Here is a 13,248-nt window from a genome sequence, read left to right on the forward strand (position 1 = left end):
AGGCCCGATTAAGTTACTCAGCAAGATCACTGGCTGATTAATTCCTGGCAATACGCCAGGAGAGAATGCAGAACAAAACCTGTGTGTACACTGCTGGTAAATTACACTCATCTTCCAAGGAAAATACCATTACACTCTGAGAATGGCAGTCATTTTTAAAAGGCATTTGCCATATCGTATGGTTGGTTCTCAGAGAGGATACTGGAGCACAAGTTAGGAAAAAAAAATTGAAACAAAGTTTTATTGAATTATTTTATATTTGCAAAACACTAATTGTGGTTCCCATGGTGATGAATAGCATCAGATGTCATCGGCACTCCTCGTGATGTTAGTGTGGCCATCAGCTTTGTGGGGTGTACTATTTATGCAGATTGGTAATTGGGGAGGGGGGGAACTGATCAGTTCTCCTCCCCCTCCACCCACAGTAGGGACTAAGAGTGATACTTTTACCTGCACATTATATTTGCACTATTAAACCAGTAGTTGATATAGACATTATATTTGGTTGCAGTCACAGTGGATATCATTGATTTTAATCCAAGGCAGCCCTGAGGCCTGGGAGAAAGAGAAGCTGGCCTGCAGGTACTTGATATGCGAGGGGCAGGCACAGAGAACATTTGTTAATACAGAATGCTAACGTTATGTAACAAGTGCATATCATGCATGCTGGAGCACATGTACAGTAATAGTGCGACTTCTGTTCTGATCACTATGCTTTTTTTTTAAATGGTGTTATAGTACATGTATTTGCTCAAGCTTCCTCAAAGTGTCTCAGCCACCTGTCCAAATGTTTAACCAATCTGATGTTTCAGTATAAAATACCGACAGAAATTACAACACAGAAACAGGCCTTTCGGCCCAACCAGTCCATGTTGGTGATTATTCACCACATTATCCTAATCCCATGTCCCTTTATTCCCCTTTTCTTCAACCACCTATCTAACCTGTTCTTAAAAATTGACACAGCCTCTGCTTCAATCACTAATTCCGGTGGTGAATTCCACAGCCTCTCAACCCTGTGTAGAAAAATAAAGTTTCTCCTGCTCACTGTCCTAAATCTCTCGCATTTAACCTTATATCTATATCCACCAGGTCTAGACCCCTCGACCACTAGAAACAGTCTGTTTCTATCTACTCTGTCCCATCCCTTCATCATTTTGAACACCGCTGTCAAATCATCCCCTAATCTCCTGTTATAACAAAAACAGCCTCAATTCTTCAAGTCTTTCTACGTATCTGTATTTCCTCATACTGGATAGCATCAGGGTGAATCCATGTGTACCCTCTCTATTGTTTCAACGTCCTTCCTATAGCGTGGAGTGCAAAACTGCACACAGTACTCCAACTGTGGTCTTACTACGGTTTTATATAGATTCACCATTACCCCTCTACTTTTAGATTCTATCGCTTGTTCAACTATGTGCCCTGGATTTTATGACAACAATAAAGGGGAATCGGAAATGAAAACAGAATCTGCTGGAATTGAGCAGATCAATCAACTGAAAAAGATGGGTTTGATATATCGAACGGGACACTTCTTCGAAACTCAGCGTGCAGATGTTGGGAAACAATTCACCATTAAAAAGAGAGCATAACATTAAACCCACTCTCCTCCTTTTCAGATGCCGCCTGACCTGCTGTGCAATCCCGGCACACTGTTTTTGTTTGTGTAGTCCAGGTGCTGAAGGTTTAATAGAACAGTGTTCACAGAAACAGGACCAGAGGCAAGATACTGTACTGTCTGTCCTTACATTATACACACTGCATTAACCCACCCTCTCCCCTCCCCCAGCCCTAACGGCAGCGTATATTTGTGTGCCATGTACTACACCGCAGAGTGATACAATGTGGGCTGGTGTCCACAATTCACCAATCAGGTTGTCCTGGTGGTGGGGATGGGTCACACTGATGCGTAGGAACACCTCACCTCCCCACTTATTCAATGGAGTAAAATGCTACATGAGAGAATCAAACTGCATTATCCTTTCACAATGATGCAGCGGCAGCAACACTGCATCCCCTGGAAAAATGCAAATGCTGAGGGCATTCAGCATCACAGGTATCAGTTAACACGACACTAAGTCTCAGGATTTAAAAAATTGGAACTGGAATATATTCTGTATCTGTACAAGCATTTCCTCTTCATCCACACGTTTATCAAAAATATGTTTAGGCAAGCAGATTGTCGAGTGCGCAGGGAACACATGACTGAGAAGAACAGCAAGGACCTTGAGCAATGGGCCAAATTCAATTTTTCTGAAGATAAAGAGCAGCAGATCTTTTATGATGCTTTTAGACATACTGCAGTCAGACACAGTGAATTGATGCCTTCATTTAAAACAGGCCAGCCTTACTGTTAGGGTTGCCAACCCTCTAGGGTTGTCCTGGAGTCTCCAGGAATTAAACATTAATCCCCAGGACACCGTTGCAAGCAACTCAGGAGCAACATGATAGAATGTACAGCACAGAAACAGGCCATTCGGCCCAACTAGTCCACGCCAGCGTTTATGCTCCACATGAACCTCCTCCCACCCTTCTTCATCTAACCCTCTCAGCATAACCTTCTATTCCTTTCTCCCTCATGTGTTTATGTAGCTTTCCCTTAAATGGAACTACTCCTTGTGATAGCAAGTTCCACATTCTAACCATTCTGAAATAAAAACAGGAAATACTGAAAAAGCTCAGCAAGTCAGGCTTATCTGTGGAGAAAGAAAGAGTTAACGTTTCAGGTCGAAGACCTTTCGTCAGAACTGGAAGATATTAAAGAGTTACGTTTTTAAGCAAGTACAGAGCCAGGGAAAGTGGGGGAGGGGGAAGAAGAGGGAAGGTCCATGATGGGGTAGAGGGCAAGAGTGATTAAATAACACCACTCTCCGGGTGGATTTGGGGCAGTGTAGTACATTGGTACACAAATATACAGCGCCGTTAGGACTGGGGATGGGGAGAGAATGGGTTAATGCACTCTATGGGCATTAAAAATATCATTTCCTTTGAACATTGTTTATTCGTTATGAAAATATTGAAGATGGGGAAAGAAGGCTGTTTGGGTGGAGCAGTTGGAGGCGGGAGGTCACGTGATGAAACCTCCAGGAATACGTACAAAGTTGGCAAACCTACTTATTAAACAAGGCTTCTTTTGCAACAGGCATTGTACGGAACTCTGCTAAAAGAGGGGTGCGTTCTAACACGAAGCAGGCTGTTCTGCAGAGCAAATTGAGTTAAGTTTATCTGGCATGGGAAATTCCTTTTGGGAAGAGGAAGCAAGAGAACTGTTTTGGAATATTCTTTGCAAAACAGGTAACGAGCTTTGCAAAAGAGAGGAGGCTCGGTAGAAAGCATCCAAGGCACTAATAAAAATTCACATTTTAATAAACCAGTCTTCGCTGAATCAAAGTGGGCAGGATAACCATACTGAATATCTTATTAGACATGCAATTTTAAAACTAAACCATAAAGGCATTTTTTTCCCCATCAGTTTTATTTTATTTTGGAGGCTTTGATGGATTTGAAGTCTGATATCAACAGAAAAAGTAAATTGGCAGTGCCAGTACTGAGTAAAGGCACATGTTGGATTTGGGCAGTCATACCCTGCTCTACACAAATTGGTTTGGTTGTTCCTGCACAATCAATATTGAAATTTAGCATTAAGGAGCATTGCTTAGATCACTTGTCTTTCATTCAATGACACATTAGAGAGGGCACATTTCAATGGACCATACTATGTTTATGTTAGTTTACTGGCTGAAGTGGAGGATATTAAAGTGTACCTTGCACACAGAGGACATCAAGGATCATTCGATTGTTGCCCGGCAGGGACAGCTCGCTCAGCCCTGTGTCTTACAATAACTGCGCTTAGGAAGCCCAAGAACTTGTACCATGTGGCATATACAGACTTCTGAAAGTGGTGCTTCAGTAGAATACAATAGCTCAACTCAGCACTACTTCAACTGATCGTTTGAATAAGATTGCACTAATGATCCAAATGTATTTCACAACCAGTCAACTTTATTTTCGTGGGGAGATGCGTTCCAAAAAAGCAATGCAAATATGCCCTATTATTTCAGCAAATTCAAACATTTGCATTGCACGCATCATGGATGCAAGCTGTCAATTATTTCTGGCAGGGTTAACTTTTTTTGTTGTTGTTTTCTGCAGGGTACTCAAAAAAAACACAAGTCTTTGGTTGCCTGACTGGACAAGAAAACACTGCTCTCAAGTAGTCACAGTGAGAAAACAGGACTTCAGGATGAAACGCAATTCATGCTCACATAAATGTGCTTTGGTATTAGGGTGGTCACAAAACAAGCAACAACCTGGAAAGCTCTGGTTTACAGCCCAGCCCAGCGTTGGCAGCGTTCTAGTTCTAGTTTGTGTAACATTTATACTGAAATCACTGATTTAATATTAAATGTTACAATAAGACAGCTTGCTACAGATTTCGTCGATCAGTATGCTATCTTACGGGGCCTCGAGAAACTTGTTCTATTCTCTGACATGGGCCCTTTTGGAGAAGGTTGGTTACAAGTGGTCTGAAATTTTGTTCTCACATTTTCCTCCCCCACCAGTCGCACTTCCAAAGAAAATGCACAGATTGCAGGTATTGTGAACTTTTAAAATCAAGTAGGCCCTAAATGAGCGCAATATGTTTTAAATAGGTGGGTCAGTGTTCTTACAAAATACAATAATATTTTTTTCTGGCAAACTCTTTCTAGAAACAATAATTCATGTTGTTCTTATCCTGTTCAAAATGTGAGGAGGGTGGATCACACTAATCACTGTGTGTATCAACATTTCAATGTATTTACAAAGACCATGTGTACAATTTTGACACAGTGACCAAAGCAATTCTTCCCTACTTACTGTGGAACACTCTCCTCTTCCTCTTCCTCTCCCCCACCACCCCAAAAAAAGGCTGTGCATGCTGGGGGTCAATTGAAATTTACGACCGAGATCAATAGACTTTTGTTGGGCAAAGGGTAACAAGGGGTCTGGAGCAAAGGCAGATAAACGGAGTCGAGGTACATATCAGCCATGATCTGATTGAATGGCAGAATAGGCTCGAGAGGCGGAATAGCCTACTCCTGTTCCTATGACTTAATTACATTGAGCAGCTGTGTCAGACATAGCCTGATGTCCAACATTCCCAAATGGGCAACTTGATGTAAAAAAAAGTCAAGTAAAGATTACTACAGTATCAACACTCTGTCGAGCATTTAGTGACTATGACATTATATGCATGGCCAATGCTAGGAACTCCTACGGGGAGATTCCATCAATGCCAGCTTGGAATTTGGGAAATTGAGACACAAGAGCCCAAATGGATTCTTGGTTTGATGGTCTGGAAACTGAAGCGCTGGAAAATTGGGAATTTTTCTGACCACAATTATGCATGCTCACAATTCTCTCCAATGTAAAACATCACAGCTGAAAAATATTATGATCCTGAGCACCATTTAAAGAGGAGCAATCATGCCAAGATCAGCACAAACAAGTCAGCAGAGATTAGAGGAACACTATGCAGGACTACCATTCCACATCCACACTGGCCCAGGGTGCTACAACCCAACAGCTTGATCATATTTCAGTTTTGCCGGCACCACAAATATGACAATGCAAACTTTCCACAGTACAGCCGAGCCCTAGTTACTGTGGCTAGCGTAGAATTCAAGCTTGTACTAAGTATAGTTCTTGCTCAACTTTGAAGATGGAGAATAAAACCATTAACTTGCTTTCTGACCCCAGAAGCCAGCAAGCAGTACATTAGCAATACTCCTTCCCCCACGTGTTAAAGAGAAATGTGAACAATCTTACAACACCAAGTTATAGTCCAACAATTTTATTTGAAAATCACAAGCCTTCGGAGGCTTCCTCCTTCCTCACATTCACCTGACGAAGGAGGAAGCCTCCGAAAGCTTGTGATTTTCAAATAAAATTGTTGGACTATAACTTGGTGTTGTAAGATTGTTCACATTTGTCAACCCCAGTCCATCAGCGGCATCTCCACATCGTGTTAAAGAGAATTATTACAGGAGCACAGCTGCTGAAAGACTCAAATCTGAGTCACAGGTTAATTTGCTCCTTGGCAAAGAATTCAAACTGCTCAAAGGCTGTCCAAACAATAAATAAACTACCCTCTCAGAAGACATAATTTTGGTCTGAAGGTTTTATTTTAGCATTGATGAGTGGGAGGAAATGGAGCCTCAATATTCAGCACTCCCACACTGCACCAAATATGGGAACAATCTCTGGGGAAGTCTTGGGAGTTTCCTGTGGGGGTTTCATTCAAACTAAGTGCCAACACTTCCCAATTAAGGAGCTGTTAGTTTTATGGTTTAAAAGGCAGTGCATTATCTGGGAAAGATTCTGCATTGGTCGGCAACACTGTCCTCGCTAGTCATGGGACAACAAATTTATTTTCGGATTAAAGTGACGCTTGGCACAAAACTAATGGGGGAAGAGTTAGAAAAACAATCAAAGACATCAGCAACAAATTCCTTTTTGTTTTTCATCTGCTTTATAAATACAATCAACGTTACATAATAAACGGTACCTGAAGTGACAGGAATGCTGCGGCTCAGCCCGTAGGCTCAGATAACAACCAAAACTTCTGTTTCTAAGTAATGCTTGTTACTATCAAAGCGTCCTTTCGCACTATGTTCCAAAACACCCTCAATCTGTATTAAATGGCTTTTTAAACGTTGCATTCAGTTTGCCTTGAACATGCTTTGCAAATTATGTAACCTGTTGCAAGAGCCAACTAAAAAAAAAATCAATTTCCAATCTGGACGCGTAATGAAGTTAGAACGTGCACATTTTCCAATGCAAAATAAAGTCTAATTCTAATGAATTGCCAATTTACCGAGCAAAAACAAGGCAACAGCAAAGCAGCCAGGCTGCAATTATCAGTGTGCATTTGTCAATTTGCAATGCAGCCCTGATGGAAAGGATGGCTTGTGGAGCCCCGACTCAGGTCCCCAATTGCACCGAGGTGGGTCGAGCGGCGGCGCCGACTCCCTCCTGCACGGGCTCGCTCGAGCTCCGGGTCCCTGACGCTCGCGACCCGGGGGGAGGGGAGCGGCGAGCGGCGAGGCGAGGGGGACATCTCCTCATAAACCGAAAGAGGGACATTTAAAATTTAAACGGCCGCTACAGACGTGGCTTTTCAGGTTCCCAAAAGGGCCCGGACCGTGTCCGGCCGCCGCCCCGGGCTGTCAGTGCAGACCACGGGGCGTTTTCAGCGCCCGCTCACCCGCCTGTCACTCACCGTCCTCCGCGCCCAAGCTGTCGCTCGGTGTCCCACTGGCCAGCGGCGCCAACGCGCATGCGGGCTGCGCAGGCGCAAGACGTAATTTGATGAGCAGCGGTTGACATTATAACCGATTATTTTTTTAAAGTTGTTTTCCAGTTTCAAAACCAACAATCAAAAGAATAACTTCCCTCCGCGTCTCCAGTGTTTTAATGGACTACATCTTAAGGTAGTAGATGCACCTGATCTGCCTTCGCTGAATATATTTAAGATGTGGAGATGCCGGTGATGGACTGGGGTTGACAATTGTAAACAATTTTACAACACCAAGTTATAGTCCAGCAATTTTATTTTAAATTTTAAAATAAAATTGCTGGACTATAACTTGGTGTTACGAATATATTTAAGGAGTTGGATAGATTTCTAGACACAAAAGGCATCAAGGGGCATGGGGAGAGAGCGGGAATATGGAGATAGAGGATCAGCCATGGTCATATTGAATGGCGGGGCAGGCTAGAAGGGCCGAATGGCCTACTCCTGCTCCTATTTTCTATGTTTCTATGACCAAGTGTAAGGAGTCTTACAACACCAGGTTATAGCCCAACAGCTTTATTTGAAATCGCAAGCTTTCGGAGCCTTGCTCCTCACTTCACCTGGCGAAGGAGAAAGCCTCCGAAAGCTTGTGATTTTCAAATAAAGCTGTTGGACTATAACCTGGTGTTGTCAGACTCCTTACATTTGTCCACCCCAGTCCATCACCGGCATCTCCACATCTATGACCAAGGGGAGAAATTTTTAGTCACAAGCCACAAACCTGAGGTCTCCCACCAATAAATGTAGTTAAAAACAGCGATTTGTACGCACCACAAGGCTCGCTTGCCCCTGTTTTTCATCCTTATTGTTGGACTGGAAAAATAGGCTTGTGAACAGAAATCCAAAACCTCCAGCCTCCCCTCACCTAACCTGATATATATATATATATATATAAGAATGATTAGCCACTCCTATCCTCACATACATAAGTAGTTAAATCACACATGTCGCATTTAGGTAGCAGCAAAGCATGATGGGATACTTGACCATTATGGGAGCAGTTCGTGACTCACACTGTAAAAGCTGACAAAGGCAAGTTTGTTGGATTTATGGCCACCACCTCACTTATCTCCAGAACACATTAAGGAATGTTTACCCAAGGCCGAGGCTGACATTGTTTATCCTAACCAGCTTGCTTCGGATGGTTAAGGGAGGAGCGGTGGATATCTCCAAGGTCACCCCAGCACAAAAGGGAGTAAGGGATGAGCTGATCAGGACTTTGTGAAGACCCCCGTGCAGTCTCAATGTCTGGGACTTATGTGTTTACTGATAAGGGTCCTCCTCAGGAATATGAGATGTTTAATGTCATGGGACGACCCAAGGTAGCCCCTGACAAGAGAGTGGCAGACTATACCACCCAATGAAACCCACTGTAGTTACGTAAACATGTACCCTCACCTTTCACAGCAGGTGGGTGTTGCTTATTGAAAGATATAAACATGCTTGTAGTGCTGATGTTCCTTTGAGAGTTGGGTGCGAGCTCAAGGAAGCTTACCACTCTCCCTTTGTGCAGAAAGCTTTCAAATAAACTTTAACTTGGTCAGCAGTTCCGTCTCCGTGCGGTTTTGCTCCAAAAATTCGAGTCTAACGTTATTTTTCTCATTTGTTACTGTTGGGGTGGCCCTTCAAGGTCACTATGTTCTTTACAATAACTTTCATTTATATTGCGCTTTTAACGTAGTAAAATGTCCCAAGGTGCTTCACAGGAGCGTTATCAAATGGAATTTGACACCGAGCCTCATAAGGAGACATTAGGACAGGTGAGGTAGGTTTTAAAGAGCATCTTAAGGGAGGAAGCGAGGTAGAGAGATTTAGGGAGGGAATTCCAAAGCTTAGGGCCTAGGCAGTTGAAGGCACGACTGCCAATGTTGGAGCAAATAAAATCGGGGATGCACAAGACACAAGGATTGGAGGAGCGCAGAGCTCTCAGAGGGTTGTAGGGCTGGAGGAGGTAACAGAGATAGGGAGATTACATGCCATGCATGGACACTGTTTAAACTATGTACTGCAGGCATAGACTGGATGTTAGGCAGTTCTTCTTTTCCCAGAGAATAGTGAACCTCTGGAATACTTTGCTGGCTGGTGTGGTGGGTACTGACTCTGTGCCATCAAGAGGGAGCTGGACTGGTTCTTGACTGGGACAGAGAGCCCATCATATAGAATGTAAGTGTCTTTATAGATAATACTTGGTCCACATGATCTCCTGGACTGGTTTTGATTGCATGAGGGTGTCAGGAGAGGAATTTTCCAGAGTATTTTTCCTTTATTGGTCCTGCGTTCTTTCTCTTTTTTTCTTCTCCCAGGAGATTACATGGCCTTGATATCTGTTCCTCTTTTTGTTACAGCCCTTTCACTAGCAATATTTATGGTCAAACTCCTGACGCAAGATTAAGCCAAAGAACAATAACGTCCAGGAAACCAAGGGCCACATAGGTGTGCACCATTGAGTCTCAGGAGCCACATATAAAGTTTGTTCTCATTCATTTGTACATAGCCTAAGTTGGTGATAAGAACCCATCATGGCATGTAATCTCCCTATCTCTGTTACCTCCTCCAGCCCTACAACCCTCTGAGAGCTCTGCGCTCCTCCAATCCTTGTGTCTTGTGCATCCCCGATTTTATTTGCTCCAACATTGGCAGTCGTGCCTTCAACTGCCTAGGCCCTAAGCTTTGGAATTCCCTCCCTAAATCTTTAACGTTTATCTACCCACGAGGCAATAGTGCTAAAAGTAGCTCTTTCCAATCCTCCAGACCCACAAAATCCAAGAAGAAACCAGTGAATGAGAAACGTAAATGCAAATAGCATTGGATTGCCAGGGTCTAGAGGCTGTAGTTTGGATATTGCTGACATGAATTAAGACAAGTATTATGACGAAAGCCTTGGCAAAGACTAAGCCAAGCAGAACCATAAGATACCTATTCAGGGTCAACATAGGCAAGGATGGTTGGGATCAGCACAGCAAGGCAACTTACACTAAGGAAGGTCTTCATTTTAGTCATGATGTGGAGATGCCGGTGATGGACTGGGGTGGACAAATGTAAGGAATCTTACAACACCAGGTTATAGTCCAACTGTTTTATTTGAAAATCACAAGCTTTCGGAGGCTTTCTCCTTCGTCAGGTGAGTGTGGGATTCGGATTCCATGGAAGGTTACTGCATTATAGTCAGAGAACAATACCTGGTGATTACAGATAATCTTTCCAACTGCCCGTTGTCAAGGCAATCAAAGTGTTCAGACAGAGAGATGTTACCTACAGGACCACCGAATACACAAACGGCCAGAACAAAAGACAGAGAGAGAGAGAGAAACATCCGAAAGGAAGAGAAAGACAGAGAATGACCCGTTGTATTAAAAACAGATAACTTTTTTTCGCTGGTGGGGTTATGTGTAGCGTGACATGAACCCAAGATCCCGGTTGAGGCCGTCCTCATGGGTGCGGAACTTGGCTATCAATTTCTGCTCGACGATTTTGCGTTGTCGTGTGTCTTGAAGGCCGCCTTGGAGAATGCTTACCCGAAGATCGGTGGCTGAATGTCCTTGACTGCTGAAGTGTTCCCTGACTGGGAGGGAACCCTCCTGTTTGGCGATTGTTGCGCGGTGTCCGTTCATCCGTTGTCACAGTGTCTGCATAGTCTCGCCAATGTACCATGCTCCGGGGCATCATTTCCTGCAACGTATGAGGTAGACAACGTTGGCCGAGTCACAGGAGTATGAACCATGTACCTGGTGGGTGGTGTCCTCTCGTGTGATGGTGGTATCTGTGTCGATGATCTGGCATGTCTTGCAGAGGTTGCTGTGGCAGGGTTGTGTGGTGTCGTGGACGCTGTTCTCCTGAAAGCTGGGTAATTTGCTGCGAATGATGGTCTGTTTGAGGTTGGGTGGCTGTTTGAAGGCGAGTAGTGGAGGTGTGGGGATGACCTTAGCAAGGTGTTCGTCGTTATCGATGACATGTTGAAGGCTGCGGAGAACATGGCGTAGTTTCTCCGCTCCGGGGAAGTACTGGACGACGAAGGGTACTCTGTTGGTTGCGTCCCGTGTTAGTCTTCTGAGGAGGTCTATGCGATTTTTCGCTGTGGCCCGTCGGAACTGTCGATCAACGAGTCGAGCGTCATATCCCGTTCTTACGCACCCATGAGGACTGCCTCAACTGGGATCTTGGGTTCATGTCACGCTACACGTAACCCCACCAGCGAAAAAAAGTTATTTGTTTTTAATACAACGGGTCATTCTCTGTCTTTCTCTTCCTTTCGGATGTTTCTCCCTCTCTCTCTCTCTCTGTTTTGTGTTCTGGCCGTTTGTGTATTCGGTGGTCCTGTAGGTAACACCTCTCTGTCTGAACACTTTGATTGCCTTGACAACGGGCAGTTGGAAAGATTATCTGTAATCACCAGGTATTGTTCTCTGACTATAAATGCAGTAACCTTCCATGGAATCCTAATCCCACACTCACCTGACAAAGGAGAGAGCCTCCGAAAGCTTGTGATTTTCAAATAAAACAGTTGGACTATAACCTGGTGTTGTAAGATTCCTTACATTCATTTTAGTCAGCGAGGCTGTGAAGAATCAGCCTAACAAGAGGGAAACACTATTTTTTTTTGTTATTCGTTCTTGGGATGTGGACGTCGCTGGTGAGGCCGGCATTTATTGGTGAGTGAGCCGCCTTCTTGAACCGCTGCAGTCCGTGTGATGAAGGTTCTCCCACAGTGCTGTTAGGAAGGGAATTCCAGGATTTTGACCCAGCGATGACGAAAGAACGGCGATATATTTCCAAGTCGGGATGATGTGTGACTTGGAGGGGAACGTGCAGGTGGTGTTGTTCCCATGTGCCTGTTTCTCTTGTCCTTCTAGGTGGTAGAGGTCACGGGTTTGGGAGGTGCTGTCGAAGAAGCCTTTGTGAGTTGCTGCAGTGCATCCTGTGGATGGTACACACTGCAGCCACAGTGCGCCAGTGGTGAAGGGAGTGAATGTTTAGGGTGGTGGATGGGGTGCCAATCAAGCGGGCTGCTTTGTCCTGGATGGCGTCGAGCTTCTTGAGTGTTGTTGGAGCTGCACTCATCCAGACAAGTGGAGAGTATTCCATCACACTTCTGACTTGTGCCTTGTAGATGGTGGAAAGGCTTTGGGGAGTCAGGAGGTGAGTCACTCGCCGCAGAATACCCAGCCTCTGACCTGCTCTCATAGCCACAGTATTTATATGGCTGGTCCAGTTAAGTTTCTGGTCAATGGTGACTCCCAGGATGTTGATGGTGGGGGATTCAGCGATGGTAATGCCGTTGAATGTCAAGGGGAGATGGTTAGACTCTCTCTTGTTGGAGATGGTCATTGCCTGGCACTTGTCTGGCGCTAATGTTACTTGCCACTTATCAGCCCAAGCCCGGACTGCTTCGTTATCTGAGGGGTTGCGAATGGAACTGAACACTGTGCAATCATCAGCGAACATCCCCATTTCTGACCTTATAAGAACACAAGAAATAGGAGCAGGAGTAGGCCAATCGGCCCTTCGAGCCTGCTCCGCCATTTAATAAGATCATGGCTGATCTGATCCTAACCTCAAATCTAAATTCATGTCCAATTTCCTGCCCGCTCCCCGTAACCCCTAATTCCCTTTACTTCCAGGAAACTGTCGATTTCTGTTTTAAATTTATTCAATGATGTAGCTTCCACAGCTTCCTGGGGCAGCAAATTCCACAGACCTACCACCCACTGAGTGAAAAAGTTTCCCCTCATCTCAGTTTTGAAGGAGCAGCCCCTTATTCTAAGATTATGCCCCCTCGTTCTAGTTTCACCCATCCTTGGGAACATCCTTACCGCATCCACCCGATCAAGCCCCTTCACAATCTTGTGTTTCAATTAGATCGCCTCTCATTCTTCTGAACTCCAATGAGTAGAGTCCCAATCTACTCAACC

The 13,248-nt window shown here is 44.4% G+C and overlaps 1 protein-coding gene and 1 long non-coding RNA gene across 4 annotated transcripts in view; one reads left to right on the top strand and one right to left on the bottom strand.

Annotated features, from left to right (window-relative positions):
- The window catches only part of LOC137340803 (uncharacterized), a 72,488-nt gene extending 68,066 nt beyond the window's left edge, over positions 1-4,422 (top strand). The window contains exon 4 of the long non-coding RNA XR_010966869.1: positions 4,156-4,422. This is a non-coding gene — a long non-coding RNA (uncharacterized lncRNA). The remainder of the gene's footprint in view (positions 1-4,155) is intronic.
- Positions 1-7,315, bottom strand: part of tbc1d24 (TBC1 domain family, member 24) — a 42,718-nt gene extending 35,403 nt beyond the window's left edge. For 2 of the 3 annotated variants that reach the window (XM_068003593.1, XM_068003591.1), the window contains exon 1: positions 7,265-7,315. The gene's annotated coding sequence lies outside the window, so the exon portion shown is untranslated. The other variant, XM_068003592.1, reaches the window with a different exon arrangement.
- Positions 7,316-13,248: the final 5,933 nt, after the last annotated feature.

Source organism: Heptranchias perlo, chromosome 22 (assembly GCF_035084215.1).
Source record: "Heptranchias perlo isolate sHepPer1 chromosome 22, sHepPer1.hap1, whole genome shotgun sequence".
NCBI classification, from domain to species: Eukaryota; Metazoa; Chordata; class Chondrichthyes; order Hexanchiformes; family Hexanchidae; genus Heptranchias; species Heptranchias perlo.